Source organism: Melospiza georgiana, chromosome 4 (assembly GCF_028018845.1).
Source record: "Melospiza georgiana isolate bMelGeo1 chromosome 4, bMelGeo1.pri, whole genome shotgun sequence".
In the NCBI taxonomy this organism is placed as follows: domain Eukaryota; kingdom Metazoa; phylum Chordata; class Aves; order Passeriformes; family Passerellidae; genus Melospiza; species Melospiza georgiana.
In genome coordinates this window covers 59,027,831-59,048,903 of record NC_080433.1, presented here as the reverse complement: position 1 = coordinate 59,048,903, position 21,073 = coordinate 59,027,831, and the positions used below count along the sequence as shown (strand labels likewise).

The 21,073-nt window shown below is 36.1% G+C and overlaps 1 protein-coding gene across 1 annotated transcript in view; it reads left to right on the top strand.

Moving 5' to 3' along the window:
- CADPS2 (calcium dependent secretion activator 2) overlaps positions 1–21,073 on the top strand; it is a 284,280-nt gene that overhangs the window by 148,587 nt on the left and 114,620 nt on the right. The window lies entirely within an intron of this gene.

Below are 21,073 nucleotides of genomic sequence, written 5' to 3'. Positions count from 1 at the left end.
GCTCCTTTAATCAGCTGCCACCACTATTCCTCAGCCCACCTGCAAAAACAGTTAGTGTTGCTGACAGTAAGAAAGTTTGAATCTTTTTTTATAAAGCAATCAAAAAGAATCAATGTACTCTCCGTGCTATATAGGTTTCTTTTTAGTCTCCTCCTGTTTGTATTCTGCCCATTGTACACAGGCAATAATTGCCAAAATTTCCTATGTATTATGCTTTCTTTAAAAAAGCAACCAAACTGACTTAAGTTTTTTCAAAGTGTTAATCAGTTGGACTCAAATTCCCCAGGTATCAATTGTATCCCTCATTTTGGTTTTGTGAAACTTAGGCACAAATGGTTGGGACTGTAACAATGGGATTTGGTGCATGGAGACCTGTTCCTGGTGACCAGGAACTGTGAGGAAAGGGAGGGAATCCAGTCATGGAGTCAGTGGGGGACTGGAGTTACTGTGCTTGGAGACTGGAACTGAGATGAGAAAACTTCCAAGCAGGGCAGCAAATACATAAGGGAAATGAGATAATGTAGCAGAAGAAAGCAGGAGGACTCGGGTGACATGGATAAGTTGGAGTAGAGAGCAGAGATAAGTGTTTGTACTAAAGCATGATGCTCTCCTGTGAGTCCCAGCTTCTGCCCCATTCATTTGCACTCACCAAACACCTGTGAAATGGTTTGGTGATGGTGGCACATCTTTGTCTGGATCCAGCCCGCTGGCCTGGATTCAGTTTCCTGCTGCAGGAGGGTGTTGAGCTGCTGCAGGGTGCAGGGGGGCACAGTGCTTGCTGCACCCTCCTCAGCAGCCTTGTCAAAGGGCAGCCACACAGGCAGGCTGCCTTGAGCACATCAGCAAAGAATGATGTCCAACTGATTCATCTGCACATGACCTGGTTCAATTGCAAACTTCCACCCTAAACACATCAGGGGTGTTGTGCTGCCATGCATCCATCCCAAGCAATGACTGGGAGAAGTTCTTATTTTTGATCAGGTCACTGATAATGTTGGGGTCATGCTGTCTACAACCCCAATTAGAGTATAATGTGCAGCTGGATCCAGCAACAAGGAGAAGGCTCCAGTGTTTCCTCTCATCATGCTCCTGTGTTTCCCCAGAGGCTGTCTTGGCAAGGAGCTGTTCTTCTGGGGTCTTCAGAAGGTCTTCCTCACCTCCCCAGTTCAGTTTTCCATACTGGTTTATGTCAGTCTTCTTGTCTGACCATTAAAGAACCAAATCAAATATTGTTGTCAATAATTTAGTTCAGCCATTATCCCTTTTGTCTGCTGCTGATGGTTGCTTCCTCAGATTGATTTTGAATACTTGTCTCCTGGCACTGTGATTTACTTCTACATTTTACTTCAGGGTCATTGCTGTGACTATTCTTTAGGCAGATACTGTAGTTCCTCTCACTAAAAATGCTCTGGGTCAGTCATCATTTCCTTTTCCTTATAGCTATTAGCTATAATGATTATTAGACACGTGTTAAGGAAAGTTAAGGCACCAACAGATGTGTGGACTTCTCCCCCATTAACATATGTAAAATGAAATTAAAACTTAATAATTCCTTCCACAACTATTTAAGAGATTGAAGTGGTACTGTAGGAAACACTGGAGTTGCAGTGAGAGGAAGGAGAAGGTTATTTATTTAGAGGGAAAAGAACACCTGCTAGCAGAATTGTTAGTGTGTACAGTCAGGAACTGTTAATATTATGAAGAGCCATCATCCAGGCACTCCCTGCAGCCTTCTCTTGACTTCCTGGGTAAGTATTAAATGGTCACTTGCTGTTTTTTCAAGAGGGATTCCTGTCTGCTTCAATACACATATTAAAGCTGCTCTGGTTCTGAAACGATGCTGTGTTATCAGGGAAATCTGCATTTGTGAAGAGACTGGAAACCTGTGATGGATGACGGGCAATATCATCAGAAAGGCAAAGGAATATTTCAGAGTTAAAATAGTTGAGAGTTGATTGAAAGGAACTGGCTTTATCCCCATTTGTGCTGCACAGAAGGACTTGATTGTAAGAGACTGAAATGTTTCCCCCTGTAGTAACTGATGGTATCTTGTTTGTTTCCTGTGTCCAGTTTGATAATCTGGAATCTGATTTCATAGAGGTGCGCACCACTAACAGCTATTAGCTGAAGTCAGTGGAAATGGGGCTTTAAATATTCATTGTGCTCTTCAAGTCCAAATATCCTAAAAATTAATATCTGAAGCCTAAAACTTTTAGTATTTCAATTGTCCTGTTTTCAGGAGAGTACTGTTTACAAGGGAAAACAGTACCACCTCCCAGGATCATACACATATAAGGGTGAATCCAGGAAGCATCTGGTAGAAAAGGTTCCCACACTCTGGAGGAGCTGTGGGAGTGGAGGCACTGTCACTTTGCTCAGCCAAAGGTTGTGCTCTGCTGAGCAGGGTTATAACAGTGCCAGGATCTGCAATTCCCTGGAAAACCTGCACAATATGGAAATTCAAGTCACTCTGTAAAGCAGGGTTTGCTTAAAACATAATGAATAGGATAAAATCAAGTGCTGAAGAGCTCAAAGACAGCTGATGCTATCTTGAATAGTGGAAATGACAAGGAGATCTATGTCTATGTTTATTTTATTTTATTTTATTTTATTTTATTTTATTTTATTTTATTTTATTTTATTTTATTTTATTTTATTTTATTTTATTTTATTTTATTTCCTTATTAGAATGTTGTCATATATATACAGGGTCATAGAGTACACAAAAGGAACAGATATAAAAGGATGACAGAATGTGATCATCCTTTCTCCTGGAATTTCATAATATCAGCAAGTTGAATTTTACAACCTTTATGACAGACTTCTAGTGTAGTTAGTGTGTTCAACCCAGGTAAGTTCTAATTCTTCATTGTATTTTTCAGAGGCATCTCGTGCCTTATCCTTAACCAGTGTTTGAACTAGATAACTTACATTTTCTGTGTGTCAGAGTTAACAAACTAACATACAAGATTCGGTGTCTGTCATAGGAAAAGAAGGCAATGTTGGCATTACATAATGTTTTTCAGATGAGAGTCTCAAAATTTATTCAGAGTTGAATTCAAATTTTATCCTACAGCCAATTGCAGAAAGATGGGTTTTAGTAGATTAATACTCTATCTAAGATAATTACAGTAAGAGACATTTTTTTTAGATATGGGAACTGTGCCCAAATATTTCAGGTTCTGCAGGGTTGGCAAAACCCACAGGCCAAATCTAATGGTGGTTTTCAATTTTATCTCTTGAGAACATTTTCTCTTTTTTAAGGCTGACTTTACTTACTAACACAGGGGATATGTTGGAAGACTTCAAAATTTCTCTTGCATTTATGTTTCAAGAATATTCACTTCTACAAATTATACTGTCTTGTACTGAAGTCACAAATAGTATTCTGGACTGCAGCACCTTCAAGTCACATTCTCACTTTGATTTCTGCAGTCATAACCAAAAATTATATTTTAAATTAGATTATAAAGTTGGGATTTTTAATTATTAATTGTAACCTTTCTAAGAGAAAGAAATAAAAATCTTTACGACTTAAAACTACTGAGAATCTCAAATGCAGTTCATTTGTACTTTTCTAAAAAAGAGGTTTATTTTTATGTTGATGCATTTGTACAGTCAATCTAGTGTTACTCCACTAATTTGACTTAAAACATTATTAAAGAAGCAATTCATGTTTTTTCAATGTATTCTGTTACCTGCTTAACAAAATGGAACACTATTATACATCTTACAGTAAACATCTTATTACTTATTTTACATTTTTATTTTTATTTTTGCATGAAAGGCTCTCAAAGTGGGAATTAACTTGACTGATAGATAATTATCCTTTTGTATCTGAATCCTGTCAATACATTAAAAGCATTCACAGCTAGTCTGAGTAGTGACAAGGTAAATATAGCTCATTAATAGGGATTTGTAGAACAGTTCCAATTATTGACAATTCATGACATTACAGATGCCTTTCTCATAATTTGTATTATATTTACTTGCTCATAGGATGTGGTAACCTTTCCCTTATCTATAAGTATGAGCACATACCAGATACTTTTGAAATCTCCTTTACTTAGTAAAGCAAACATCCATATAAAAGATTTTTTAACATTTCTCATTTTTTTTTCAGTTGCAATCTTGAATAAAAAGCAAATCATCAGAGGAAAGAAGTAAAATTTGAGCTAAAAACTTCCTCTATAAAATGCTAAAAGCCTGTTTATTTCTGTTGAGTTACAACAGCAGCATTAGGTAGGTACTGTTTGCTTCAGGAAGGCTCAGTTGGATCTCCTTAATTCATAATTATATTAGGGTTTAAAACCCCAGCAGGACAGGTTAATTGACTCAAGATATGTGGGTTACTCTAAATATCTTCTCTAATGCATGGGGCTTTTTTGATGTGCCTTTGCACATCTGCGTGCATTTAAATCATACATTATTTTAAAAAGTAGATTGAGTTGTATCTTAGCATAGCCTAGTGGTTACTAAAAGGTATTATTCTGTTGCTTCCAATCTAGAAATGAAAAAAGAATGAATGAGAGATGGTTTTGTAAAGCTTGCTTTAAAATTATTAGGAGTGCTCTGTGGTCTTACCACAAAAAAGAAAAAAAAAAAAAGGAAAATAAATAATAAAGTAAAATGAAATTCTTACTAACTAAACAGCCTGAACAGGACAATATTTCTAAGTGGTAGTATTTGGGTTTGACTTCCAGAGTGAAACATTTTAGCCTTGCTCTTGCCCTAAACTTTTGCCAAGATTTGAAGGGCAAAATTAATTCTTCATGTTCTGTTCTGCTTTCTGCTATGACATGTTGCATATGGAACTGATATACATTTAATTTCTTAAACTTTTGCATTTGGAATAAACATTCTACAAGCACTTAGAATTTTCTCTCTGTCTCTCATCTATAAAGAAAGCATTTTGGTGACTTCTTTAAAATTGTAATCTCTGTAATAATAAAGAATCTGTGCAAGATGATTTTTCTGTCACAATTTGTTGATGTTTTGGCTTTTGCTTTGTGAGTTTTTGTTTATAATTGTATTTTGAGAATATAAAGATCACCATTAATTTGCTAACATTTTAAATTTTTTTTCTCTTTTGCACTTGAAATTAGCTGAGATATTCTTAGGAGACCATTTATGAATAGTAAACACAGGTACTGATTCCTGAATGTGACTGAAGAATCACATTTCTCCTGCTGCTGTAGTTTCAGAACTAAAGGAAATCTGTGAGACAAATGCTCTGGTTAGCAGTCTTCTAAGATGCAGAATTAGAGGAAAAGTAATTTTTTCCTCTATTTTATATGACACTTGTCACACATCCTTGGAGAGGAAGATGAGTATAATCTGGTTTGCAGCGGAGTGAAATGAAACATTGGAGTAAACTGAGATCGCCCAAGGACACAGACAATTTGGTGACAAAGCTGAGGATGGCACTGGGGTCTCAGTGGTAGGGCTGTTGTGTGTGCCTGTCACCTGCATAAACACAGTCACTGCTGCTCCTGAGCTCATAACTCAGCTGATCAGAGCCACGGGGGCACTGAAGTCAGCCAGAATGAGGGTGGGGGGTGCCAGCTCTTACACAGACTCTTCGTCTGTGGTCACCTGGCAAAGAAGGGCGGTATGAGAAACAGAATTACCTTTGCAACTTAAAGATGGGTAATCTGGGTTTGATCTGAAGGTGAGATCTGCTCCCACTTTCATTATTTCAGAAAAATATGCAAGGTGATTACATGGAAATTACTCTATTGCAACTCTGGGTTACTTGTACAGATAAAGTAAGATGTCAGGAATACAATCACACCTCTTAGCAAGTGCTGCAAGATCCCTGTCACAGATAAGATAGAAGGAGTTTTTTGCTAATTTAAAACTTCAAGTTTAATTTTTCTTAAATGACTAGGTGTAGAATTGCTTCAAAGTGAAGGAAAGTGTTAAAAACCTAATAATACTTAAGATGTTTCCAACATCTTAGAAAATCCTTACTAGTGCTTGGTATTATATGGTAATATGAAGCATAGACTTCTTCAATTACTACTACGTTCTGTGAGATAAAACTTTGTATATTGCTTTTCAACAGTACTTGAAAATGTGTTTCTCCTTAGTGTTTTTCTCTTTCAAAAGCAAGAGCAGATTATCCGAGAGATCTGTTTTGCTTTTTCATTTCGTATCAATATAGCCTAATTTCCTGAACCAAAAGTTAAAATACTCAAATACTTACCTAATTACAGCATTTCTTCATTTACATATGTAAACTCTTCTGGATCTCTTTATAGTATTTGATTCATTTTTCCAAGTTTGTGTGCTGCGTATCTGGTTGTAATCATAAAGTCAGCTTAGTAGCACCATCTAGCTTTCTGTTTGCTGCTGCTGCATTTCTTAGGAAAGGGTAGCAGAGCAAAGACTTTCAGCTACTGCCTCAAAGAGGAAAGTTCTCCCTTGTCCTTTGGTGGAATGCTTACTTTTTGGTTTGTGAATTTAAAGACCAGGAAGCATAGGGTTTGTTTGAATTTTGCAAGCTTTACATAGCATCAGATAGTTTGCAATTCTTTTCTGATCATTTAATCATATGGCCTCAGTATAGCAGCCAAAAAAAAAACTAGGTGTTTAGGCTATGTAAGCATTCTCTGAGTTTTCTCAAAGCAGCTGCTAGGTAGGGTGGGGTACCTTGACAAGTTGGCTTATCAGTGCTAAGATACTGGAAATTGAAAAACAGAAAAGGTGCATTGGAGGTAGTAAGGTAAATTTTTCTCTCTATATATATTGTACTTAGAACAGTAGTTAGTATTTTTGTCATTTCTACTACAATTACTCCTAATTGGTCTCAAATAAATTTATAAGGCAAATCTTTCTAAAAATGCTTGAGAGATTGCCCACTGCCAGCGTTTTTTTGAGATGACCAGCAATCCATATACAAATGGGAGATTTTTCTACTGGCTTTGTGCCATTTAAAACTCCTCTGTGAAAAGATAATCCTCAGCCAGTCTTCCTCATGTGTAGTAAAGGGATGATTACCACAAAGTAAAGATGTGTTCTTGATTCACTAACCAAATAACAAAAATATTTCTGATTCCTGTTGTCACAGTTGTTGCCTTGTGAAATCTTGCTACATGCTACAGAGCTGTTGGGGTGACTGACATGTTCACAACACTTTTGAATTTGAGTTGGCTCATGTTCAGGCTCAATGCATGGACAATGTGACCATGTTTTTACTTGCCATATACTTTTGAGACACTGGGCAAAAGATTTCATTGTCATTTCTGACAGGAAGGGATAAAGATGTATTAGAGTTTCAGCTGAGTTTATTTGACTTCAAAGACAAAAGAGGTGTGAACTAAAAAGTTTCATTTCCCAATCCATGTTCAGTCTGGACCTAGCATGACAATCTCAGGTTTGATCAAGACAAGCACTGTAGCTGTAGGTGGCTCTGTAGTGCTGAGGCAAACTGTATTAGCGCAAGGTTTTTACCATCGTGAAAGATATGTTGTGTGGCTGATGAAATAGGCTTTATTTGAATTTCAGACACGGTGGACTGTTGAAGAAAAAATGTGGGGTTGGTAAAAAATGCAATCAGCACCTGAAGTGTGCAGCACAGCAAATACCACTGCATATTCAGAAATGCTTGCTCCTTACTTTACATCAAGGTCTGCCAAAGTGTTATCTAACATCCAGCACCACAAATCTATGTGTAGAGCATATTTTCTTTACTCAGTGAAAAATCCTAAAGAAGGATATGTCACAAACTGCTCTGAAAATATCCTGGCTACAAACTTCATAATACTTCATTGAATAATACTTCATAATACTTCATCTGCTGGAAAAGACTGGCATGGTAGATCTGCAAGTTAACTACAGCAGGAAGTTAACATGATTCCTTTGAAACTGTAAGAGCTTTTCTTGAAGGGCTTGTGAAGAGGGGATAATCTTTCTTTTCAAGAGTAAATCACAGACAGTTGCTGACTCTGAAGATCCAAGACCCTGAGACCCTGAAGACAAGCATGTGAGTATCCCTTTCTGCAAGGTAAAACTCATAAATCCCAGCACAGAGTAAACCCAAGGATTTCAAGGACTTCCAACATTTGGAATGAGACTACTGAGAAAGTAACAGAAAATTTAAAAACTAAGCTAGTGGATTTATATTTCTGCAGAAATATTGGTCAAATTTTGGCCCATAATTAATAAATAATTAAGCTGGACTCAAAAGCAATGGTGTATATTTTTTGCTTATTTTGTCAGAGGGTCAAAAATATCCTTCATGTAGGTGTAACTATCTTAACCTGCTAAATTCTGATAAACCTGTCCTCATTTTAACATTCATAAAGGAACATGCACTTGTATATATCAAGGTCAATATTTCCTATGTATGTTATAAGCTGCACTTCTGGTGCTGTGTGAAGGTGTTACTATTATTATACCAAGGTGTCTCATGTGAGTATTTTCTGTTATACTACTTTGTGCTTAATGCTGGCATTTCATTGTGCTAAATGAATGTTAGCATCTTGCCATGGAGAAAAGTGCTAATGTGATAACTGTCTTCATTTAAATGATTTTGCTATTACACACTTCTGCAAAATCAATTTACTATAATCAGTTACTTTTTAAAAATTAAATTGAACTTCATGAAAAATGACACATTCAAATTACATTAATGATTGATTGGATAATGATAATGGCTTAATGCAAAATTACTATGGAAGGAAGAAGCAAAAGTGTTTATCCTGCTGCTAGATCCTTAGAGAACAGATTATAGCTATGAGCCTGATTTTCAGCGCTTCACACAGTAATTGCTTCTGAGGTGGCACAGGGAATCTGAAGATCTTAATGATATGCCACTGCCACTTTAATTGCTGAAAGAAGCCAAGAGAATCCTAATTGCCAAGGGAAGCATTACTAATTAAGGTGTCATTCTTCATTTATTCCATAGAAATTCATCTGAAATATTTGTAAAAGCTGAGATGTAAATTTAGATCCAAACTCACTTAGCTTAATCACAACAGACTTTATGTGAAAATATCTATGGGTTAGGCAAGGTTGATCGTAAAAATTAAAAGATTTATTTTCCTATGAAAAATTTTGGTTTGCTTTTGCTCATAACTTCTTTAAAAATGAAGTAAAATAATTGAGAGTAGATTAAATAATCTGGTTTTATTAATATGTAATTTATATTTAAATTGTGATTCTACCCTCACATTAAAAAATTGTTACAACTGTTTACATAGGGTGCTTCTTTTTTTATATTTCACCTTAAAGCTCCATACTTTTGAAATGTTAAGATGGGTTTTCTTCAGCTCTGATAGGCGGAGTAGTGCAGGTTCAGTTGTATAAATATATTCTTTGGATCATAACTGTAGCAACACTTGTTCAATATCTCCTTGCCTTTACTAGGATGGAGTATGCACAATTGATTAGGTATAGAAATTTCCCATGATCAGTGCTGCATGTGTGTCAAATCCTTCTTTGGCTCAGCTTTGCTAAAGTCCTTATTCAACCTCACAAAACAAGCAGTTAGGCTGGGTGGTCATGCTGGTGGTACTTGTGCATCTCCTGCATACTGGGTTTTGTACCTTGTTCTCTTCTCAGCCTTCTTTAATGCAGTTATTCACATTCTCACTGTGTCGTAAACTCTTCTTCTTTTGCTGTGGATTATCTCTTATGGTTGACCTTAATGGTGCCTTGCATTCATCTCAGAACCTATGACCAAACATCTCAGTGACCCATGGAACTCTAGGTAGATTTTCTAGTTTATACTGACAATTTTTAGTTTGCAATTCCTAACTTTAAAGCTCTTCCCATCTCAACTTCTTGGTCTTTGTGTGCATGTGTTAGAAAAAAAGACGAGTGAGAAAACCTTTGGCAGCAATTCTCAGCTCGTCACAAAAGAGAAGAGATCAGTTCCAGGCCATAAAGATGGTGATGAGCTGCGCTGCAGCATCACTTGGGACTTGTCATCATAGTTTATGGGACTGACTCCAAATTCATGTCCTCTCCATATGGGCAAATTTGAATGCAGAATCACTGCTGAGAGAGCCTGGTCAATTGAGTACCTTCTAGCAGCAGCCACTTGTTGCAGTGGGATGAGATTCAGCCCTGCACCAAGAAGGCAAATTGCATGTGATAAACCATGGAGAGAGAAGAATTAAAGAATTAGTTGTTCAAAGAGCAGTAAACTGGGCTTATCTGAGGCACCTGTGAAGGATTTTTAGTCACTGATGGCTACCAAAATTATGTTACCCAATATGAAGAGATGGGAAATCTGAAAGACCTGATCTCTGTTTGGCATTTGTCTTCTTGACTACAAGGGGAGCCAAGTGTGAAGTGTCCCCAAAGAGTTCTGTACAGAGACTCAGTGATTGCTGGGGATCTGATAATCACCTCACATGCATTTCTGGTGATGTAGTTCAGTCTCTGTCCTGTCTTGTCCTAGGCTTACATCACCTTAGTGGCTGGAATATGTGAGGTACACTGGCTGAGCACCGCAGCTCATTTCATTTAATTCAAGAGAGGTCCAGTTCACCTGCCATGGATCAATTCTGCAGTGTGAACTGCTGCAGCTTTGGGGCAATGAAGGGATTTTCTTCATAAGCACACTCATTACTAAGACTAATTAACCAATGTAGATAAATTCCTTTTTCTTTAGATATTTCATTTAAGTACCTGAAAGAGGTTGGGCCAAACTGGGCAACATCTTCAACTGATGCCCATGTCAAGGGTTCCATTAAGGCTTCAGTCCTGGAAGTACATGAAATATATGTTGTGTGAAGTCTCGCATTTGTGATTGTAAATATTTACTTTACTGGATTTTTTTTTTAAATATAAAGAATTCAATCTAAAAATTTTGCCTGTTATTGGAAATTCTCAAATGAGGACTTTGGAAAGTTATTAATGTGCAAAAATTGGGTTGTTTTTTTTTCTATTTTCATTAAAAATAGCAAAGCTGTTGGTAACTCATAAGCTGAAATGATCCACTAATATTTTACTGCAAATAGACATTAAGTTCATTGAATTTAGGGGAGGAATTGAGAAGAAACTTGGATTTGTAACTGGGATTTTTTTTCTAAAATACTAAGTTATAACTTTACAATTTCAATTACATGTGTTTTTTCTACCAAGTAAGTAGACTAGATGGGCTGACCAGTCAGTGCTATATGGATTGAAGGTAGTATTAAAAAATTAATTGTTTTCATGCTGTAGCAAAAAGTGCATGCCTTGTTATGTCCTCACAAGGAAGATCATGAGCTGAGTAATTTCATGGACGTGAGATGAAATATAGGTAGGACTTTTTTTTTTTTACTATGCATCATTGATCTTACTAAAATGAAAGCATAGAGGAGACTGCTTATTTTTAATACAATAAATGATGAAGAAATTTATCATATCTGAAGCGTTCTGCAATTTGCAGTAATAAGTTCAGATATTGGGAACTTCACAGTAACTCTACGGCGTATTTGAGTAGTCTCTGCTCTCACTGGAGAGTTCAGGCTGCCTTCTGCTGAAATTTCTTCATGCTATTGTTACACAGTTCCCTTAGCTTTGGAAAAGCATCATTCAGAGCAAAATCTGACTTTTAGTTTTGCTTGAATTTGCAACTCAATCCACCCAAAATATGCTGACAGTATCATTAGAATGAAATCACGTGCAGGTATTCCTGCTTCTTAACTTATTCCAGAATTTTATATGGTAGACTCCATGTGTTATTTTATATTATATTTTTTATTTATTTCAGATTAAAGTTTTTAACTTTTTGCCATCTAAGTTTCTTTTGAAGCTTGTCTAGAAACTTCCCTTACATGCATGAGTCTGTAGTAATGGGGACACAACTGATTATGATATTCATAACATTATGCTGTACATAGTCACCTAAGCAATATTCTCATTTTTGCAGACTGCAGGACCAGTCATCATTTAAATAGTTGCTTCAGATTTTGTTTATATTGCTTTATTCTACTACAAATAAGCATATCACAAATATCATGCAGGTGAAAGATGCAGTTTATTTATTAGCCTTTCTCATCAGGTGATCTGAGCTGTTCCTTGATACCACACCTTGATCTGTGACATCAAATTTAAGAGAGAGTTATTTTCACCTGACATACATTGACACTGCATATGGTCTGGCCTGGCCTGGCATTATTTCTATACTGAAAGTGCCAGTCCTATTAACTGCAAGGATGGGGGCATGCCACCTACCTCTTATGTCCTTCTGTCTTGTGCTGCCCATCTGTTACTTCTAGGAAGGTAAAATTCACCTAATTTTTGTCTTTTGGAATATAAGCCTTTACAAAATCAGAGGTACTTAACAGCAGCAAAATTATTTTCAGAAACTAAAAGTATGTGGCCAGTCTAATCCACCATCTGTGTCAGAATGCTGCTTCAGAAACTGCAGGGTCACTTGTGGTATCGTGGGTCTGAAGGTGGATTTCAATTGATAATACCCTATTCTTTATGGGCAAAAATAATTCTAACACTTTACTGAATGTAAGGGCAGAGGTAACTTTCTATAAATTCAATTAAGTGGTTTGTTGGTTTTGTTTTTCCTCCACAGTAGTATAATTTCAATTATTAAAGTATTGCGTTTATTTTTCACATAATAGCAAAGCCCCATGGTCCTGTACTACTCTTGTTTTGTTCAAATGGTTTGTTTGTCATAGCTAGCTCCCTTTAAATAGTCCATGTCCTGTTACACAGAGTATTGATCTGTTGGCAGATCAATACTGTACTGTTTTGTCAGGGGCCTGAGTATGTCTCATCCCCAAATAGGCATCACCTTGAAAGGCTGACATGTAGTGTAGTTAATGATGCTTTCATACAGTTATGCACTGTTAGCTCACATGGTCCTTTTATTTAAATAAAAAATGTAAAGAACAACTTATCCCGTACTAAAAATGGTCTTTTATGTGTGCTTACCATTACAAACCATTTAACCCCATCTTAAATTAACTTTGTGCCTGCTCAGCAATGTTGCTCAAAGTTGCCCCATCTAATCTGTCTTTGAACATTTCCATGGATGGGGCATCCCCAACTTCTCTGGGCAATCTTTTCCAGTGTCTCACCACAAGGAAAGAATTTCTTCTTAATATCTAATCTAAAGCTACCCTCCTTTAGCCTGAAGCCATTCCCTCTTGTCCTGTCACTACATGCCCTTGTTAAAAGTCCCTCTCCTCTTTCCTTGAAGGTTCCCTTTAGGTTCTGGAAAGCTACTCTAATGTCTCCTCAAGGCTTTCTCTTCTCCATGCTAACAATCCCAAATCTCTCAGCATTTCTTCATAGGAGAGGTGCTCCATACCTCTGAGCATCTTTGGGACACTCCTCAAGACTCACTCCAGCAGGTCCTTGTCCTTATGTTGGTGGACTCAGTGCTGTGGGTAAATCCTGTGCATGGTTTGTCTTTGGAGCAATGGACAGCAAAGACCTCTAAGGCTGCCTCTCATGCTGCTGCTTGTATGGACTAATCTGGGGACAAATTGGCAGAAGTGTTCTGGTGGGGGTAGGTTTGGGTTCCACTGCTAAGTCTCCCTTGGGGTCCAACCGGCTTCCCTTTTCTTCCACATGGAGAGCTTCTCTGATAATGTTAGAAGATTGCTAGCCCAGAACTGTTGTCTTCTTTTCTTCATAGTTTTTTCCAAAGATGGAAATCAATATGGTTGTGATGAGAGAAATGTACCTTCTCCTAAATACACTACTAGTTGCCCTTGCTCAGTAAATCAGTGACTTAGAAGTTAGCATTTTTATCATGGTTTATTACATTTGTGATTTTAACTGTTTATTTAAAATTTGAGATCATTTTAGGTTCTTAAGTAGAATGCACTATGTAGAAAGTCTTAAGTAGAATGCACAATGTCATAGACCAAACGAATGAGAGTAAGAAACTTGGCTCAGATTTTAGTAGTTTTGCTGTATAGAAGTGTCCCTAAAAATATACTCTCCTCATAGCTGGATAGCTGACAGCAATTATCTTTTCTAAAGCTGAATGTTTGTAGATCTGTAACCTTTTTCATCTGGTTCAAAGTCTTAGTTTTGAAGGGCAAGGTAAGATCTGAAGCAAAGGTCTAAAGATTTAAGGGTACGGAATGATTCCTAGTAGGCTGGGCATGGGATGTCATTTAACAGATCTTTTAGTCAAGCCATTTAGAAACACATTCTGAGTAATGAAGACATCCAAATGAAATTGGAGTTATGCAAGCAACACATCTGGGACAGGTATTAAATATTGCAAATATTCCCAGTAGCTGAGAGCACTTGCTAGGCTAAGATCTCTACAAATAGTACATGCATTACAGTTGGGGGGTTTTATTCATTACTGATGAAAATAAAATAAAACTTCAGAGAAGGAAACCCAACAATTTCTGTAAATACAGCTTTACCATTGTTTTGTATATTGAGAACAATGGATCCATTTTCAAACAGAAAATAGCTGTGATCCTTAGATTAGAATTGGATGATTAAGTTAATAAAGTAATCATGTAATGTGAAACTTTATTGTCATTATAGAATGTGAGTGTTCAACTTAATCACAAATGTTACGTTCATTTTTAATTGAGCTGTATATACTCTCCTTAATGGAAGGCTTGGTTTTTTTCCTTGCACACTCAATATATTTTAATTGAACACCTGATTCTTGCCATCAACACATTAACATCTGGACACTCTGTTTTATGCATATAGATATACTGATTAAAACTCAGCAGAGAAGTAGATAATGGGAAAATAAAATGACATTATAGAACACTTTCAGCCATATTTTTTATTATATATTGAGAAGCTTTTAATTACCTTATTTCATTTAATTAGTCCCACTGCTTAGGTCATTTGTTTTTTATTGATATGGCATGTCAGAAACTTTGCTAATTGGCACAAAATGGCATATGACTAAACTGTCTTGTCTAGTTTGGTCCAAAAGAATTTCTTATATTTTTTCCACATTGCTGAGACTTCTTATTTATTTCACAGTCTTTTCAACAATATAAAAAATATTTTGACAGAGCAGCTTGATTTAAAATGTGACATTTCAATTTTCATTTTTGTTTCTGAGTTAAATAAGATTCTTCTTAAGTGATGACTTCCTAATGTATTTTACCTTCAGAAAATAACACTAAATTCTGTAGCTTTTAAAAATTTTAGTCTTTCTTCAGAGAGAAAATTAATTTAAAGCATTTTTGTCATTTAGACTTTAGGCACAGTTTGTCAGCATTTACAAATATAGTCTGGAAGAAAAGCAACAGTCCTGTGCCACCCCAGTAGTTGTACTCTTAAGTTTTAGGGATCTGTTTCGCACTGTTCTGTTTTAAGCCAGTGATTTAACAAATCTGACAGCTGTTGAGTGTTGATGAGCTCATTACATAAACATTTTAGTGCATAATATTAACTTCCTATTGATTATTAATACACCTTATAAAAACAGAGATTTATAAATATAATTTTAAAAGGATTTTTTTTGCCTGAGAGAATTTCATTGAGTAATTGATAATAGATCTCTCCTAATCTGAGATTCTTCTGTTCCAAACCATCTTTTGTATTTTTCTTTGAAGATGTAACATATTTTTTACTCAAAAATTTCTAAAGATGTGTGTAGTATCTCTGTACTAGGCAAAAAAGATTACAGTTTAACTAATTAACATTTTTTGGTTTACCAAATACTGATACTTTTACAGATTTTTTCTATGCTTTTAGAATTGTTGGATAATCTTTATAATGTATGTGTTCAACTGTGTTGGCACTTCAGCAGATGAAGTAACTCATCACTATGCAATGAATGTTCTCCCCTTAATTTGAGAATAAATGTATTATTAATATTTATGACACTGTGCTCCCACAGATTCATGATTTGTGGAACAATAAGAAATTCTACTAATTTAAAATACTCATTTCAAAACTATTTTGAAACTAATTTGAAAAGTTTCACACTCCTTGCCCTGAAGTTTAACACAACCACTTTTTATGATTACACAGTAGCATTTTCTTTCCTCTTCAAGTCTGTCACAAACAGGTAACAGGGATCGATTTGAATGAGTTTTTTTAGTCTGGGCCGTGGCATTTTACACGTCCTGACATCCACAGGAGGGCAGCATGGTTAAATCAAGGGAGAAGATGTGAGTATGATCATAATGCAGCTAAATTAATCTCACATTTGATTGTTTATATCATCTTGTGAAAGTGTTTATAATTGAAAAAATGCTTATTTTCCTGGCCAGGGCAGGTAAAAGAACTGCATGTTAATTTTAGAAGTTTCAAAGTGTAGCTTCTTAGTACATATAAACCTTAAGTTTTTCTCTGTACATACATGATCCATTTTGGAAGAAGGTCTTAAAATATTTAGTGTGGGAGTTATTAAAGCCTAGTTAAAAATTTAATTCTTTAAATTCCAATAAATTCTGTTACAACATTGTGGTAAATAAAATATTTGAAGAGTGGAGGCAGCTATTCTCATATATTTACAGAACACAGTAACTGCTCTATCCTCTAATACTTGACTGAGCTATAGCAGGAAATGAGTCCTTTTATATACATGTCTAAATACACATATACATATATATATATATATATATATATATACACACACACACACACACATAAAATTCTGTTTGGGGAAAGAGATTAAAAAATCTCAATCTCACAGTTGAACAATAATTATGAGTAACACAAAAAATATTAATTGTAATTTTTTTTTAATTGATCACCCAAATGCCATAGAAGACATTTTATTCATTTGGGTTATTTACAAATAAATGCTATTTTTCAAAAAGTACTTCTAAAACTTGAAGTGAGGAGAAGCTTTACTTCTTACCTCTGCTCTCATCCAATTCATCAGCACCACAGCTTCTATTCTCTGAGATTTTATGGATTTTAAAAAGAAATTATTTAATGGCAATTTTGTAGGTGAATGTCAGTGTAGCATTGAAGTTTTGGGAAGGCAGTTGTCAGACAAGGCTGTGCAGCAGCAATGGACTGACCCCAGTAGATGGCTCTGATGCTCCCTCACAGGCAGGATTCTGTATTCCTAAACTCCTACACTCACAAATCAGTTCCAGTTTAGCAACTCCAGTGGGAGAACAGCATTTGAATGTTTTGTTTTCTACATATTTGCTATAATAAAGAACTACTGACAAATCGGAAATTCTGGTTTTTTATAGGCTTATATCTTTCTTGCATAGCTTTTTTATTATTTTTCCCTAACGATCACCCAAACTAAAACGATCTTAGGAATTTTCTTCCTAATTATATAAATCAACTTTTAAAATCCTAAATACATGAAGAAATGCATAAGGAACTTTCTCGAAGGGGAGATATTTTTCAGTGATGCATTTCTGTTGTTTTCTGATATAAGTCCTGCAGAAATCAGTTTGCAAGGATAAACATCCAGTTATGTTAATGATTCTAAAACAAGTTTCTGTACACTGAAGTCTCTTCCAGTGCCACAAGACAATTGCTGAATAGTGCTAGTGGGTGCCAGTTTCAGTAGGAACCCTACAAGCTGCTTTCAGGCACAGCTTGTTCAGGTGTGGAACTGTGCTCCTTGGTGTTGATTTCAAACGTTTTAAATGGTTGAGAAAATCATTACAGAAATTAATTTAAGCAAAAACCCATTCAAAAGTTTCAAACACAGAGACACCATTTCCAGATGAAGAAGCTTCTAGGGACAGTATCAGCGTGGGTATATGAGGAATCTGTGGGAATATATACCTGCATGCTTCCTTCCATGTCCTGTTGAGAAGAAGGCGTAGGCCTGAAAGTGCTTCTGAGTGTCCACTTCTGTATTCTTTTGGAGAAGTTTCTTCCAAAGTGACATGAAGTCAGAAGTCTGTTTCTCTGGCGTCTTTAAAATTCTAAATGTATTCTGTATAGGAAATTTTTTTAAAAATTGATGTTTTCAGAGAACTGGTTTGCTGTGTCATACTATGAAAGCCTTCTTCCTTCTTCTTGCCCTTGTATTGTCATCAAAAGATGCCCAGGAGTGTAAAAGTACTTTTTTAAATCTAGTTTTTGATGAAAAGATCACCTACAGGTGTCATTCTGCACCAATAGGTTTTTTGAGGCAGGATGACTCTATTAGAATATTAGATTAGCCTTAGTGTCTTGGACCAAATGTTCATCTAAGCAGTCTTCCACTATGTCCAGAATCAGATGACTTGGAAAATTTTTATAAGAGTAATTTCAGTATTCTTTCATACTTGACCCATCTGCAGATGAAGGACTTTCTGAGCCAAATATGACTCTTGGCACATGCAAACATTCATTGCAATTAAATTTCTCTTTTGCAGCCTGTCCAGGAATGCCTAAAATGTACAATGAAATGTTACTGATTTGGCTGCATGGAAACAAGCCTCAGTGGTGGCAGTGCTGTGTAAGAGTGGAAATTAATGTCTGGCACTGTTCCTACATTCCTTAGAGGTGCTCGAGACACGAAGGAGTCAGTCTGATACACAACAGTGTTGTCTTGTCTTGCTGTTGTGTGCTGGGTAGACAGAAAAGTGGTATTCATTGGATGCAATGTTTACATGAAGTCTGCTAAGTTAAAAGGGAGTTTTCCAGTGTTTGAGAGCATGAAGTGTCAAAATTTCAGTCCAGAAGAAAATCATATAGTTCCCAATAAAAAGGGAAGCTTTTTATTTCTGCAGCATGGGGAGAGACTGCTATTTAAAAGATTGTGTGTGAATTCCAAAAAGGGTTAACTGCATTTTTGCCACCGCTGCTTAAGTTGTACTGTAGTGTTTTTCATTCTGGATGGCTCTGTAGTTGCACAAATAAGAAGGTTTGTTTTCTGCCAAGTGTGCCAAACATTTTGAAATCTCTATAGTCAATGTCATCTCTATTCACTATTAGCTAAGTTCAGCCATTGCATCCTCAGAAGTTTTACCTCCTAGAATTGGCTGAAAAGAGCAAACAGGTTTATTTTTCTGAATTGTGCTTTAAAATGAATAATTTAGTCAGGCAGCAAATAACAATCATTTTCCACGAATGCCACATGGCTGACTTTTCATGATTCTTAGATACAGAAAACCTCCTTCATATCATCTCTTTTCATGCACCTAATTACAACAGCTAAGTTAAGAGTCTGCACTGTAGAGATCTTGGAGACCCCATGGAGACAGAAGGGTGCTTCCAAAGGGTAATCTGCAAAGTTCTGAGGAGGAAATATGCCCCAAGCGCTTTACACTGGATCCCTACAAAATACAAAGGAAACATGATTACTGAAAGTAGCCAAGTGGAGTTGCAAAGACAAATATATTTAATTTGCTGTTTCCCTTATAACATTTTCTTTCCCCCCCCTTTTTTTTTTTTTTTAATCATAAGTGTGTTGCATGTTTTGACACACAGTTAAAAGGCTGAACAGCTTTACAATCTTCTGAAATGCATTTTCCAACTTCTGGAAGATAAGGGCTGTTGTAAGGCTTTCCTGAGTGTTTCTTCTGGTGCACTAGGACCTCAAGTTTTGAACAGTCTTGCTCTTTTCCACTTCGGTTTCTCTCCCAACAGAAATTAATGTGGAAATACTAACCTCCTGCACTGGACATGTTGTGAGGAGTAATTGCTTGGTTTATAAAGCACTTGACTAAGTGTCAAGTAATGCTCCTATTAAGAGAATAATGCTATGTAAGTGAGAACTTGCTAAACTGATTTGTTTCAAAGCTTTGGTGATGTTTTTAAGTGGTGTTTTAATTGAATTCCTTTAGGGTTTTTTTAAAAAAATCCATCTATCAAGAATTTTTTTAAATTGTTTGAAAGCATCCTACCATTCTGAATAAGCATCTTCTTTGAGCACAAATTAAAGGAAAATGTTAGGCTTATTCATTATCATAATTTCTGTCCTTTCTTTCAAATCACAAATAGGATACCAAGTTAAACATGCCTTCTCATGCCTTTGCTAGCTTAGATATACCACTTTATACTAATTCATAAGTACTTTAAAATACTTACTCATGATAATGACAAGAAATGTTATGAAAATACTTAAAAGTTTCTGTCTTTAGAATGAAAAGATATGTATCTTATTTTTCAAACGTTTTATTTAAACAAATAACTCTGCTGAGGTCTGTATTCTTTATGAAATTTCAATTATATCAATACAAAAATGGCAGTGAAAAGGAGTGCATAACCAGTCAGAAATAATCAAAACCAAGTATCATTCCTGAAGGAGCTCTCTGCTCTTATTGTCTTCTACCACCAAAGTTTTCAACACCTTCTGACTGTTTCCATCAGTGGATGTGTATGACCTAAAACAAAAGTAAGTTTTCATGCAAACAAGCTCTCAGCAATTTAGGCTTTCTAGATCACAAAAACTATCAATGCCTGGCTGGAAAAAAGGCCATTGTTCTTTTCTATCTGATTGCAGTGCCATGTGCTTCCAGTGGCATGGAGAGGTGTTTAGGCTGGGCACCAGCTGCTTCTGGGTGCTCGAGATGCTTGCAAGTTCTTTAAGGTCTGTCAGTGTTAATAATTGTTTCCACAGCCAAAGTGAATGCTCAAGGGAGAGCAGTGCAGTTGAAATTTTTTCTACTACTTCAACATCAGAATTTAAATTTAGGTTTTCCGTTTGAAAAGCAGTCTCTTTGCTTCTTCTTTCTGTGCTTTTGTGGTCACAGACTATTATCTTTTTAGATTAAATTAAACCAAGAGATCACCTTCAGGGGTGTACCCGTATATTCTGCAAAACACTGGTAGCTGTTTTGTCCATGGGTTCAGTTCAGAGCTAGTCCAAAGTGAACTGCCTCAAAAAGCACAGAGGGTGGGTGTCAGCTCCTCAGCACCAGCTGTTTTGCAGCAGTGCTGCATTACCTGTTTACACTGCAATTAGATTACATTCGAATCAGAGTGCTTTCTGAATTTATGTTGCATCTGAAGGATTTCATTCTTTTATTGCTTGGAATTCTTTCAAGGCTACAGAATGTTTTTCTGTCTTGACAAACGCTCACATTTGCATGCCAGATAGGTTTCATGATATGACATAAATTAGATTAATAATTCTCAAGTTGCCATTGTAGTTACCTCTCAGGTTCCATAAGTACTGGCATGCATATTCACAAATGGTGAAGCGCTCTAGAGTGCAGTAAGATATCACTGATAAAGAATCTAGGGATAGCAGGTCATCCAG